Here is a 14,041-nt window from a genome sequence, read left to right as displayed (position 1 = left end):
AGATGCGGATGCCCTGCTCCACCTTCTCCAGCTGGCGCTCCAGCGAGGTGCGCTGCGCCAGCAGCCGGACGCTGGAGTGGGCGATCGGCAGTGAGCGCAGCTCCGACAGCAGGCTCTCCTGGTCTGGAGAGACATGGGGCACGGCTGTCACACACGCAAACACAGCACGCTCTCCTGGTCTGGAGAGACATGGGGCACGGCTGTCACACAAACACACACACAGCAGGCTCTCCTGGTCTGGAGAGACATGGGCCACGGCTGTCACACACGCACAGACACAGCAGACAGGCAGCGGGCTTCTGCCACTGCACGGCGCCCAGCACGGTGCCTACGCCGCCATTAGTTTTCATCTCGCATCTTTTTCCCTCATCTGACGACCGTCTCGCGTCTCCCCTTGTCTCCTTGCTCTCCCCTCAGCACGCACCACGTGGCCGGCCTCCGGTCCCGCTCGTCTCCGCCTCTCTGACGGCCTCTCACCCGTCTCCCCTGAGTACGTCCAGCCCCCGCCTCCTTACTCTCTCTGAGGACGGCGAGCGTCTGGAGCCGCTCCTCGTCGGGCATGCGGCTGTGGTCGGGCGGGCAGGCGGGATCAGGACGGCGGCGGCGCTCCTCCTCCCGGGCCTCGCGCCACTCCTCCTGCCGCCGACGCAGGTACCTGCAGCGCGTACACATGTCAGGACACGCGTGAGGAGACATGCGTGAGGACACCCACATGAGCACAAACACACGAAGACAAGCACGCGAGGACACACACACGCACACACACACACATGCGCGCGCGCGCACACACACACACACACACACACACACACACACACACACACACACACACACACACACACACACCACACACACACACACACACACACACACACACACACACACACACACACACACACACACGCACGCACGCACGCACGCACGCACGCACGCACGCACGCACGCACGCACGCACGCACGCACGCACGCACGCACGCACGCACGCACGCACGCACGCACGCACGCACGCACGCACGCACGCACGCACACACACACACTTGGGACCGCTCGCCGCTCAGCAGCATGCCCAGCTGACAGTCGATTTCCGATCTCCAAACGCTAGTCATGCTGTTCAGAGCACCTCCTACGCCAACATCGGGCGGCAGGGCCCGCGTTCAACATGGAACGGTCGAGGAAACCAGCACCCAAACAGGCAACTGACAATGCAGCCCGCCGTCTCGCCGCTGGCATTGTACATCGGCAGCGACCCCCGCGGACGGCGCTCGCCCGCTGCCGGCCGTCAGAGGCCGCCTCCTGTTCCATACCTGGGCACCTGGCCGGGCTGCGGCTGCGGCCGGGCCTCGGGCGGTGGCGGCTGGCTGCGGCTCCTCCGATTCCGCTGGCTTGCCGGCCAGCTGCCGATTCCGCCGCACGAAGTCCACCGTCGGCTGCCGCGCGAGCGGACGCGTCGTTACAATCGGTGGGATCTGCCTGCCGCAGCTGAGCTGCGCGGCGGTGAGGTACCAGCCAGGGCGCTCCGAACCACCAGAGCGCCAGAGCGCCCCGGACCACAGGAGGGTCGGAGCGCTCCGGACCACCAGAGCCCCAGAGCACTCCGGATCACCAGCGCCAGAGCGCTCCGGACCACCAGAGCGCCAGAGCGCCCCGGACCACAAGAGGGTCAGAGCGCTCCGCTCACCAGAGCCCCAGAGCGCTCCGGATCACCAGCGCCAGAGCGCTCCGGACCACCAGAGCGCCAGAGCGCTCCGGACCACCAGAGCGCCAGTGATCCGGATCACCAGGGCCCCAGAGCGCTCCGGATCACCAGCGCCAGTGTTCCGGATCACCAGAGCCCCAGAGCGCTTCACCGACAACAGCCAAATCTGAGCCCGCGACAACGGCACCTCACTTGTGGAGAAGCTTCACAGCAGAACATTAAATGCCTGACCATGCATGCATGCGAGTGACGTGACATAAGAAAAATAATGTCAAAAGCGCATCATGTGCCAACCAGGAACCATGCAAGCCACGGAAATTTAAGATTTCAGGTTAAAGCGACCCCCTGTTTGAACCAGAAATACCAAACTGCAATGACATTATCATTAGGCAGTGACCCCATCTCGGGGCCGAATAACAAGAGCACCTATGCGCAGACCAGGTGCGGGAGACCCAGGCCCATCTATGCATCAGTCCTGACATTCCGTTACTGACCTTGGTCTCCGACGAGGCTGGTGACGGTTTGGGCGAGCCTGCAGTCGCTCGGCTGGGTCCTCCCGCTGAGGGCCTTCACCTTGACCCTGACCCTGACCCTGACCCGGCATCGCCGTGTCCGGCCCGCTCCGGTCGGCCCAGGGTCGTCACGCTGCGCGCCTTGTCCAGCGCGGCCGGCGCCGCCGGTGCCAGCCGCGTCACGCTCTGCGACTTGCGCTTGCTGAGCAGCCGGCCAGCGCCAGGCGCCCACCGCCGCGCCACATCGAAGCGAACTCCGACGACTTGAAGTTGCGACTGGAGGCGATCGATGGCGCTGCGCGGTAGGGCGCCGCCGCCCGCTCGATGGCCAGCTCGCGGAAGCTGAGGCGCGTCTCGTCGCTGAAGCGCCGTCATCACCGAGTCTGAGGTCGCGGCGAGCGCGGCGGACCGGCCGCCCGTCGCCGCGCGGCCCCCCGGCCTGACGTCACGGGACGCGGTCACGTGATCAGGCGTCCGCCGCAGGCCCGTTCCACCAGGGGCGCGCAGCCGCCGGCGCCGCTCGGCGGCGTCGGAGCGGTCTGATTCGGCGGACGCTTGGCCGTTGCCCAGCGAGGTTCATATCGGCCCCCGCCTTCGGAGCGCGGGGAGGGCGAGTCACCATGCGCGGCGCACGGGGCCAGTTGGCTCTGTCCGGTCCGCGCAGCGTTGGCCGCATGTCGAAGCCCACGCAGGGGAGGCAGTCGGGGGCCGGCGTCTGAGGGGGACGAGCTGCGGCCGTTGCCGACGCCCGCGTCGGCCAGTTCGACGGTGAAGAAATCCCCCTACCACTGTCACCAGATAACGAAATCCTCCATCGAGTACCGGGATTCCGTCATCCGATAAAGGCATTCCTTCACTGAGCGCAGGCATCCCTCCGCCGTTCTTGGCCGCACGCCGGCACGCCGGCGCGGTCTGGCGAGCGGCGGCCGTTCTCGGCGGACGCGCGCCGGGCGGTCGGGGGAGGCGGCGAGAGGAGCCGCACGCCGTGCAGGCCCTCCACAGCGGCGGGCGCGCCGTCTGGCCGGCTCAAGGTCCAGCTGCCGCCGCGGCGAACGCGGGCTGACGACAGGGAGGCAGCCGCGAGCAGGAGCGCGAGCAGCCCAGCGCCTCCTGGCGGCGGCGCGCGCGCGGCGGTCAGCGGCGGCACAGCTGGGCACTGCTTGTTTCACGCAACCATCACTGCTACTGCTGATTTGGAAGCTATCTAGAATAGTGATAACATTGTACCGATCTTAATGACCACAAGCGTAATCAAGCGGTCACAAGTTACGCCGACAGCTGAATCCCGACTGCTGAGCTACGCGGCGCTCTTACATGCTGAGCTCGCCAGTCTCGAAAGCTCGTGGACCTACGGTATCACTCGAAACTATGCTTTCCCGATTTTTCCGGATATTGTGCAGCCCGTTGGCGCTCACCTCTGTGACGCCATTAATGGGCAACGCTCTCATTTGGGCTGCCGATGACCGCCATTCTGACGTCCTAGGCTGCGATTGGGTCCGCAGCTTCTCGCGGGCGTTGACCCCATCCGAGCCTGCTAGGAAGAGATGGGGTAATCAGCGAATGGTCCTGGCCAAAGCAGTTTCAGCGTGCAACCAGGCGTCCCAGTGAGGTGAGAGCCTCATCCACAGCTCACAGATGCAACTATACCCACCAATCATAGAGGCCTAAAAATCTGCACTGCTGATGCTGGATAACACATTCCAGAGAGCTGCGACTAGGCATGCTTCGCATCGAATCAGGCCTAGTCCGAAACTCGTCCGGCAGGGCTCCGGGCTGTCAAAACAAAGCCAGTTCCCCATTCTCCCTTGCACTCCTTGCTCTCTCCTGCTGTCCCTAGCACCCTGCTATCTCCTGCTCCCCCAGGCACCCCTGCTATCTCCCACTCTCCCAGGTGCCCCTGCTATCTCCTGCTCTCCCTGCACCCAGCCATCTCCTGTCTCCCTGGCATCCCAATGCTCTCCGGGCGCCCCTGCCATCTCCTGCTCTCCCGGTGCCCCTGCTATCTCCTGCTCTCCCTAGCGCCCACCGCCATCTCTCTAGCGTCTCCGCATGACCGCACCTCCAGACGGCACACACCACACCTATGCCCGGGGCCTGAGGGGAGGGGGAGGGGGTGTCCTCTCACCGGACACAACAGCCGGTAGCGCGGCGGTGGCGCCGGCGGCGGCCGAGGCCGAGGCCGCGCCCGGCAATGGCTGGCCGAGCAGCGCGCCCACCGAGCCGCCCGTGTGCTGCTGCCAGATCTGGCGCGCCTCGGGCGCACGCGGAACGGCCGGCAGGTGGCGTCGCCGAGCAGCGAGGCCAGCGGCGGCGGCGGCGCCCGGTCGCCCCGCCGCGGCTGGCTCATGGCACCTCTTGTGGGATAGACCACTGTGTCAGCTCCGGTTGGTCGGGTCGGCCGACACCAGCTTGGCACACTGCTGATGCAGATGTGTGAAACAGTGAGCCATGCTGGGGATGAACATGGAGTATGAACAATGTCCAGAGACCTAGGAGAACAGGAAATAAAAAGGAGGTGACAATGGCAGCACATTTACAAACTGACTGTGATGAAGGTGACCTAGCAACCTCAAAATGCAAACATTCATGCTGCTTTTTGTTCCCACTTTTGGCACCTAAGGCTTCCACATGACAGTGACTGTACATCACAAAGGTGGAAGAAAAATCACTCAATGATCCCCTGTATCTGCCTTTGGGGCAATAAATGTCACTGGACATAGGCTATGTGCACCATAGACAAATAAAGCTCAACCCCGGCCCAAAACCCCCCCACCTAACCTAGAGGCCTGGCTATCAACATCTTTCTATGCCACAATCATTTACTTTAAACTGACCACATCTGGGATGCAGGGTTATATACACATGCCTTAAGAGAATAGCTCACTGGCCTGTGCCCATATTATAGCAAATATGACCTCGAGCCATTCAGGGGGCCGTGAAAAGTTGCCCAATTTTACACTCCCCATCACAAAAGTGTATGGAGCTTGAGATAAATACAACATGAAAAATTGTAAGGACACATGGTCTCTGCCTGCCAAAGAAATGCTATCAGGTTCTTGTATGTGGTCTTGTGAACACTGTCATCATCAACACGACACTGCTACCTCATTGCCAAAATGTCCTGCATGCCCACTATTACAGTGTGTTTAACTATGGAGCAGGATAATGGGAGGAGTTAGGGATTGGGAATATGGATAGAAAATGAACACTGCCAGATAACAGGGTGAAAATGGCAGTAAAGTTGGAAATGAAGCAGGTGTTTCTGGCAATCTGCTGTAATACTGACAGTCATACACTCTGCAGTGCACACTGTACCAACATCATGTACCATAAACCCGTCCTACCCAACGGGCCTGACGCCAAACCATGCGACGTTTACGCGAGATCACACAAATAAAGTAGAACACCACAACAGTAGGGGCATTCGTAAGTCGTAACCCTAGAAACATTCGTAATCATAACCTGCAAACATCCCAAACAGCCTAAAACAACTTTGTGACACGACACAAAATCAAGACACTAAGCTCACAATCACCTTCCGCACTTACAGCTCAACGCGGCGGACCCGGATGGTCCTCTTCTAGTATTTCCCCGAAGTCCCGCTCCCCACATATCACGATAGCAACTCTCGTCTGTCGGCTCCCCTCCGCGAACCCGATCGTTTGTGGCGTTCAGTGATCTTAAAACTATTTCAGGGCATGTTCGTGACCAGTGGTTAGCGAAGGCTAATTTGTGTAAGCCAGTCACACGCATAAAGGCGAAACTGTGACCAATCCAAAACAAGATTTTAACTCACCGTTTGCAAAGCTGGTGGCCCCGAATGCAGTATTTGTAAACTGATGTTCTGCGGCGATAAGTGCGCGCGCCGCTCAACACGCTATTGTTGTGGTGGTATATGGCTTTGGTGTTAATCATGTCAGGATGCATCTTCCATTTATTGACTGGTGGGTTGTGGAACGGAGGGCAAACATTATTCAGATGTCGTCCTTATGGTCTCTGTGCATAGGCCTAGATATCTGAATTGATTTGGAATATAAATTTTCATGAAAACGACAATGTTGATTCAGCGGAAAGAGTGGGCTCACGGGAATATTTTTTGAAGACCATTGATATCGCTGAATAAATCAAGTTAGTAGATAAATTTATTTGAGCATTTGTCACTATCAGTCACCTGATGGATTCTATCAAAGGACCTGAATTGGGTAGTAGTGACACATTTGAATGGACTGTGCAAAACACTAGGTTGCAATGTGACACATGCACATGTGATTCAGCACCACTCATTCAAATATTGCTGTGCTTCTCAGCGTCCAAATTGGAAATAACCATGTGAGGGAAGATCAGCAGTCAGAGCACATTCAAATGGTAGGCATGCATTTGAAGATTTATCATTTGATCACAATTGACTTACATATTAATACCTTTCAATACATTTGGTGTTCTATGTCCTAAAAATTTATTGAAAAGTTTAGTGTTGTAGTTTAAGGTACTGATATAAACCCTGACCATTTGATACCTTGATATTGTGACATGCTAATTGCATGTAAACAATGTTAATGTTTATAAGCTGTCAACAAGACTGTTCTGTCATGAAGTAGCTGTTGCCACCACATGACTGCAACACATCTTTAGAGATGTGGAACTCCAATGGTGGTGGAAATTGAGCCTGCCTTGACATCTGTACTGTAAACCATATTCATAAAGCATGCTGTGGAGCTGATCAGGTGACAGATCATACAGTGTGTGATCATGTGTGGATCATGTGGTGTTGCAGCAGATCATGTGATGTAGCTGTAGCATATCATGTGCAGTTGCAACAGATCCCACCAACTTTGATAGCATGCTGACAGTGTGGGAAATAAAGAGGGTCAGGTGTGAAGAGCATGATAATGAAAATTTAAGTATCATGTTTTACAGCATGTTGTCTTTCACAATGAAGTATGGAGAAATATAAAAAAATCTGAGCCATCATGCTTGTTTCTTGCTCAGGAGATGGGGTTCCAAAGCACAGGCTCCTGGTGTGAAGATGATGGAGATGATGATGAAGGCATGAAGGACTGAAGGTGGTGGTGATCCACAGGGATATTCAGCAGCCAAACCTGATGTGTCTGCAGGACTGGAGAGGTCATGCGTCATGCCAATAGCTTAGCAGAGATACAAGGCATGTTGCAACACTGCAGCCAAGAACAGTGGAATTTCAAGTTTGTTGTCTGATTGATCAAGGCCAAAGTAGTTTTTGTATCTCCTTGAAGTGTTTGGGTCAATGTCTGCATACTGTTTGTAAGCCTTCCTTTGTTGATGAGGAAAGGAAGGAATAACAGTCCTCTCATTTCCAGACCAAATGTTTGCTATGCAAAAGTCAGCTGTGTCTGTACCAGATGCAGTGCTTGTGTCACAGGTTGTGCATTGTCTGATTGCTCAATGATTTGCATGAAACCTGTTTTAAGCCAGGGACTGTTTGTTATTACAGACCAGCCACCAATATCCACCCAATGTCAAACCCAATCCCAAAGCAATGGTGCTGAAAGAAGAGAGGTTAGAAGCGAGTATATCTCCTTACACATTTCGTGGGTTACCTGTTTTCTTCTCAACACAACCAGCTGCATCCTCTCAGTACACAGGAAAGGGTTGGTAGTTCAGTGCCTCCTACTACCACATACTGATCTGTGCTCAAATCTGGGTGACCTGGGCTCACATCTGGCAATCTGGGCTCAAATCTGAACAATCTGGACTAAACCTGGTCGATCAGGTCCTTCAGGGTACATGTTTGGGCATTCTGGGCTCAAATCCTGGCTGTGCCATGCTCCCCTAGATCCGCGCTGTGAACCCGTTGCAACGCCAGCTCCAGTGCACGGCGTGCGTGCGCCAGGTACAGCACGTGCTGCGATGCCGCCGGGACCGCGTGTTCGGCGCAGCGCGGCCGGAGGAGCGTCGCCGACCGGGGGCTGACGTGCCGCCTCTGGGCATGTGTTCCGTGTGTCGGCGACGCTGCGCCGACACCTCGCCGCGCGCGCCAGCCAGAGGTCGTTCCGCTGTGACGCGTGCGGGCAGGCGTTCAGGGAGGCGTTCTTGGACGTTCACGCGCGTGCTCACACAGAGCCGGAGGTTTTCAAGTGCGACGTGTTCGGGGATGCGTTCGGTCGGTCTTCGGAGCTGACAGACCACGCGCAGTCGCACGCCGAGGACAGGTCGATCAGCTGTGGGGCGTGCGACAGGGCGTCCAGTAGGATGTACCAGCTCAGGCGGCACCAGCGCGCGTTCACACGGGCGAGCGACCTTTCAGCTGCCGCGCCTGTGGCCAGGCGCTCGCGCTCAACTCCTCGCTCCGAGCGCCCGCGTGCGTCCACACGGGCGAGCGGCCGCTCAGCTGCCGCGTCTGTGGCCAGGCGCTCGCTCGCTCCGAGCGGCCGCGCGCGCGTCCACACGGGCGAGCGGCCGTTCAGCTGCCGCGTCTGTGGCCGGCGCTCGCGCTCAACGCCTCGCTCCGAGCGGCAAGCGCGCGTCCACAAGGGCGGGAGGCCGTACGGCTGTGAGGTGTGCGGTGGGTCGCTTCGCCCGCAAGGTCCGCCTGCAGGCTGCACGGCTGGACGCACTCGGCGAGAAAGCACCACCGCGTGCGGTGGTGTGCGCCGGTCGTTCGTGCAGAACTCGGCGATCACCGCCCACGTGCGCACGCACCAGCGAGGAAAACCGTTCCGATACGAGCCCTAGAGCCGTGCGGGCAGGACGTTGGCGCACAGCAGGTCGTCTGCGTCGAGCGGCCGGAGTGCGCCGTGCGCCGGCGCCAAGCCGTTCTGATGTGCGGCGTTGCGAAGAGGGCGTTCTCGCGAGGGCGGCACGCGGGCGGGCTCATGCCCTCGCGCACTGGGCGGATGGGCTCCCCAGCATGTGCGGTAGCGCCTCTGAGTCGGTTGTGGTTGGTAATGTGCGCGGGTAGCTGGCAGCTTCGTCGCGCGTGTGTCGATGAGTTTTGTTAAAAGGCCGCGGATTTCGTGGGCTGCTGTGTCGCTGGCTGTTTTTCTCGCTTCAGGCCGTGCTAGTGTGAGCCTCATTTCGTTTACGAAGGGAGGAACACTGCGCGACGAAGGGAGGGTGAATACATTGTGCGACGGACGCCTTGCCGGTGCTCAAGTTTGACTGTGCCGTTCGTCCTCGCGCCCTCCTTCGGACGGGCGGCCCTACGAGGCTGCCGGCGGCCTCAGGACAGAACAGCTGCTAGACTGCCGGCCCCGACAGCTGTCTCGACCAGGGCAGCAGACCTCTGATGCTCAGTCCGGTCCATGCTCGCGGCGAGTGTCTGCTGAAGCTCTAGCTTTTGTGGAAGGTCTGCAGCTGAACGGTTTAGCTTTTGTGGGAGGCCTGCGGCTGAACGGTATAGCTTTTGTGGGAGGCCTGCAACTGAACGGTATAGCTTTTGTGGGAGGCCTGCGGCTGAACGGTAACAAACCCAGCACGTGTGCAACAATGCAATTGCAGCGGGCCATGTCCTCCGAAGGCGGATCACGAGCGCGCATCCGGTGGTGTGGTCACATTCAGACGAAGGCGGAGGGGCGTCTCTGTCGTCTTTCGCCATAGAGAGATTCGCGGACAGAGACGAGCAACCTCTCGCACTGTGAACCCGATGCTAACAATGCGACCGGAACGGGACGGGTGCTTAAAGACCAGCATCGAGAGAGGTGGGCGGCGACCATCGAATGGCGGCTGTGCGAGGGGAGGGGGGGGGGGGGGGCGGACGACCGGAGAGCTGACATGCGGTTGCCTGTCCCCACCGCTGGAGGGCCGGAGGTGTACGTTGTTCCGTGCGGGGCATGGAGAATGCCGGCAGAATTGTCACCACGTCCATCGTGGAAGATGACTGCGTGTGTGATGAATGAAACAGATCCTGACGTTGCGATGTGATCGGGGTACGCGCGCATGTGATGTCCAGATAGCATGTCCGAGACAGGTAGCTTTGGGTGTTTTCTGATGAGTCCTTCCACTAAGTTTTCGGAAGCTTTCCGAAGTTTGCGGGATAAATTTACGCCGTTCAGGATGACCAACCCAGCCGTTACGCTTTTTTACCAAACAAATGACATCCGCCTTCGCACAGACCAGACAACTGATCGTCGTAATTAATGATCGGTGATGAGCCAGATGTCCTGCCTTGCCGCGGCCCTCGGTGCGCGCGAGACCACGGGACCGGCGGCTGGTCGGCCAGGCCCGTGCTTCTGCTCCTGACGCTGATGCTGCCGCAGAGCTGTTAGTTGTTCAATGCTCTTCAGAACGTTCGCGATTGTTGGCACTGACGTCAGCCGGCTCGGCGTGAACCGGCGCCTCCCGCTGCCGTAGTGGCGCGTCGGCCGGTCGGAGTCATCCCGCCGGCTCCACCCCGGGAGTCTGGCACGTGCAGACAGGCCTCGAGAGCCGCCATCCCCCCTCCCCACACACTTCCCCTCCCCTCGGCGCATACACACGGCTCACGCGCCGCTCACACAAGCTGTCGCGGCGGCGTCGAGACCGCTCGTGACGGCGATCAGCGACGCGGCCTACGCGCGATCGTGACGGATTGTCCCGGGTCACCGCGCATGCGCACCGCGGGGGTCAGCAGCGCGCTGGAGGTGGCTCAGCGCCGCGGGGCTCCACAGCTTCAGGTCGCCGCTGGTCCGTGACGGCTGGTCCGGGTCCGTGGGCGTCACGAGCTCGGGTCAGGGCTGGTCCGTCAGCCTGTTGTCGGCCTCCTCGGCCTGCTCGTCGGCGGACGCGGCCGTGTCCCCGTACAGCTGCTCTGGGACCGGTCCCGGCCGCAGCGCGTTCGTCTCCGTCAGCTCGTTGGATAGCTGTGATTGGTCCCGACAGGCGGGTACCTTCACCTGGCAATACAGAACGGTCACTGTCGCCTAGCAGCAGTACGCACCGTCACTGTCACCTACCAACACAGTACGCACCGTCACTGTCGCCTAGCAGCACAGTACGCACCGTCACTGTCACCTACCAACACAGTACGCACCGTCACTGTCGCCTAGCAGCGCGGAACGCACTGTCACTGTCGTCTAGCAACACAGAACGCACCGTCACTGTCGCCTAGCAACGCAGAACGCGTTGTCACTGTCGCTTAGCAACACAGTAAGCACCGCCACCGTCTCCTAGCAACACAGCACCGTCACCGCCTCTGGCGAACATAGCACATACCTTCATCGCCACCTGGCAACGTAAGATGTGCGTACCGTCGCCTGGCAACGTATGTCATCCGACCGTTGTCGTCAGCAAGGTAGAGCACACGGCTACCACCGGTTATCAGACTAGTTGCTCACCGATGCCGGGTAACGAAGAACTAAAGGCTCTTAGCGGTTTTAATTTCCATAAAAGCTGGCACTCGGGTGAGATTTACGCGACGAATAGCTTCTGCGAGCAGACGACTAAAACCAAGCGTTTTGTGCCAACATTTTTCGTGCCTAATACCAACGAAAACGGCCTATGCTCTCTTGACGTCCCAGCCACCAGCAACGAGCACAAACTGACTCAGTCTGCAGGGCCAGCCTGCACGGGGGGGGTGACCTGTCTGAGCTTGTAGGGGAGGAACCGGCCGCCCTCGGGCCGTACCATGGCGCGAACAATGTACCTCTGGCCCGGGGGCAGGTCACTGAACATGACCTCCACCCGTTCCTGAAACAGACGGAGGCGGTGGTCGGCACACGTACGCATGTACACATGGTGGTACATGACACATGGACAGCGGCAGCAGGCCAGCTGTGTACGCATGTACACATGGTTGGCACATGGCACATGGGTGGCGGCAGCAGGCCAGCTCGGGGCTCACATGGCTGGCGGTCGGTCCAGCATAGCATCGGCATCGGCGATGGGCCGGCGCCAATACTGCCGCCGCGCCTCGCTGTAACAAGGTTCGGAAGAACATCCAAGGCTTTTAGGAGGATGGTGGGTGTCAGTTGGAGGACACTACACTCCCCGTATTTTAGAGGAAACTGCCTGGCATTGGAAGAAAAAACAATTTTTGTCATTTTGGGGTCAGCTTTACCATTTTCCCTGCGTAGACCCCTCAGCTGATTTTGTGGAACTCCGCCCCTGACCATGGGTACAAACAGCTGTTCATCGCAGCCTTGACCGGGTGAGGAGCAATTTGGCCCAGGCCCCGCCTCCCTCCGCGGGTCTACCGGCGGTGGGAGGCGGGGCCTCCGCCGCCGCCGCGAGCGCACCCTCTCCTCAGCTCCCGGCTGGAGCCGCAGCGGGTCAGGTTGGCAGGGCTCCGCTTCTGGCGCGCCTCCAGGCCGCACACCGAGGGGGGCTTGAAGCGTCGGCCGTCCTGGCTGCTCCTGTCTTCCTCCAGGAGCACGCAGTACTCCAGGCGGCGGCCCTGCGAGCGCGCCATCTGGAGCCGGAGTTGCTGTCAGAAACAGGAACGCGCGCTGCTCGAGGAGTGGGCCTCATGAGACCGTGAAAACCACGCACAAAACTGCTGCTCTGAACCTCACGCCCCACATCGCTACGGTATGTTCGGGTCCAGGCCTGCGTATTACTCCGGAATGAAGATCTCCGCACCAACCTCAGCATAACGCGACAGCTCCCCCCCCCCCCCCCCTCCTCACACAGTGTGTCTCCCCCCCTCCCCCACCCACTCACTCAGTGTGTTCCCCCCCCCCCCCACCGGCAGCGCGGCACGTACCGTGATCACCATCTGCCCGCAGCTGAGGCCGAGCCTGGCGCGGCGGCGGCGGCCGGCCGGCCGCACTGCCACGCGGTCGGGCAGGGCGGCCAGCCGCAGGCGGCGCGGGCTCCGGGTGGCCTGGAACTCGGCGCTGGTGGCGCCGCCTGTCGCGCGCAGCTCGAACTGATAGCGCGCGCGGCCGGTGCTGTTGAGCTTGCCGGCAAGGAGGCCGACGCCGCTGACGTCCGCTGCCAGGAGCTGGACAGGGCCGCCGCCGCCGCCGCCGCGCAGCACCCGCAGCCGCAGCGGGCCCCCGCACGAGACGACGTAGTAGTGGGAGCGCGCTGGCGCCTCTGCCGCCGGCGCGCAGCGTCAGCCGCCGCAGCGGGCGCGACGGCGTCAGGCGCAGCCGCGTCACGGCTCCACGGCGCACCGTCAGAGACCCGTCGGAGAGGTCCGAGTACCTGCCAGCGACCGGCAGCGACGGGTCAGAGGGTCGCCGGTGCTCGCACGCCGCCCGGGAGGGGCGGGGGCGTCACTGCCGCTGTGATGTGTTGATTTTCGCACGAGTGCTCTGGCTGTAATCATTGGTTTTCTTCACTTGTGGCCAGGGCGTGTATTGGAATGCGGAGCGTAGCTCACCGAGCTGAAAGCGGTCAGACGCGCGCTACGAACGCTAACCTCCACTAGCGGCGTCAATGTTGCTGCCTTGGTTTGCCAGCTTGAGCTTACCCTCGCCTCAAAGCTGGTTGAGGTGAAGTTGGCCAAGGTTGGTCGTGGAAAGCAAACGACGCCTGAGCTCGAGCCTGACTTGAGCCAGTAAGGCAGCCGAAGAGAGGGTCAAGAGGGTCAAGGTCAGAGATGAGGGTCAAGGTCTCCTCCATCCATGAGCCAAGAAGCTTACACTAGATACTGGGCGGCTTTACGAAAGCAGATTTCTCAAGAGTCTGGTCGGATTAGCAGGATTCGGGATAAGATTGAGTGCCCTCCTCACGAGGGAACTTGGGCCGCGTGCCTGTGTCAGCCTCGACCCCGATCGCCAGATCCGCGTGCCTGCCTGGGCCGCGTGCCTGTGTCAGCCTCGACCCCGATCGCCAGATCTGCCCGCTGCACACTACTGCGGGCCATTACGCCATCACGCGCACCTGAACTCGCCGAGCCGTACTGGAAGCTGACGCTGCTGTTGATGTACTG

The 14,041-nt window shown here is 59.9% G+C and overlaps 1 long non-coding RNA gene across 1 annotated transcript; it reads right to left on the bottom strand.

Annotated features, from left to right (window-relative positions):
• Window positions 1-3: 3 nt before the first annotated feature.
• LOC119102386 (uncharacterized) lies at window positions 4-1,367 on the bottom strand. The gene is made up of 3 exons (XR_005094692.1): window positions 1,305-1,367; window positions 516-655; window positions 4-123 (listed from the first exon to the last, which is right to left on the bottom strand). It is a non-coding gene; the product is annotated as an uncharacterized LOC119102386 (long non-coding RNA).
• Between the last annotated feature and the right edge of the window lie 12,674 nt (window positions 1,368-14,041).

The sequence above is a fragment of the Pollicipes pollicipes genome, unplaced genomic scaffold (genome assembly GCF_011947565.3).
Source record: "Pollicipes pollicipes isolate AB1234 unplaced genomic scaffold, Ppol_2.1 Scaffold_1600;HRSCAF=1878_pilon_pilon_pilon, whole genome shotgun sequence".
Lineage (NCBI taxonomy): Eukaryota > Metazoa > Arthropoda > Thecostraca > Pollicipedomorpha > Pollicipedidae > Pollicipes > Pollicipes pollicipes.
Note: the sequence above shows the minus strand (reverse complement) of the source record. Positions and strands in the feature narration are given on the sequence as shown.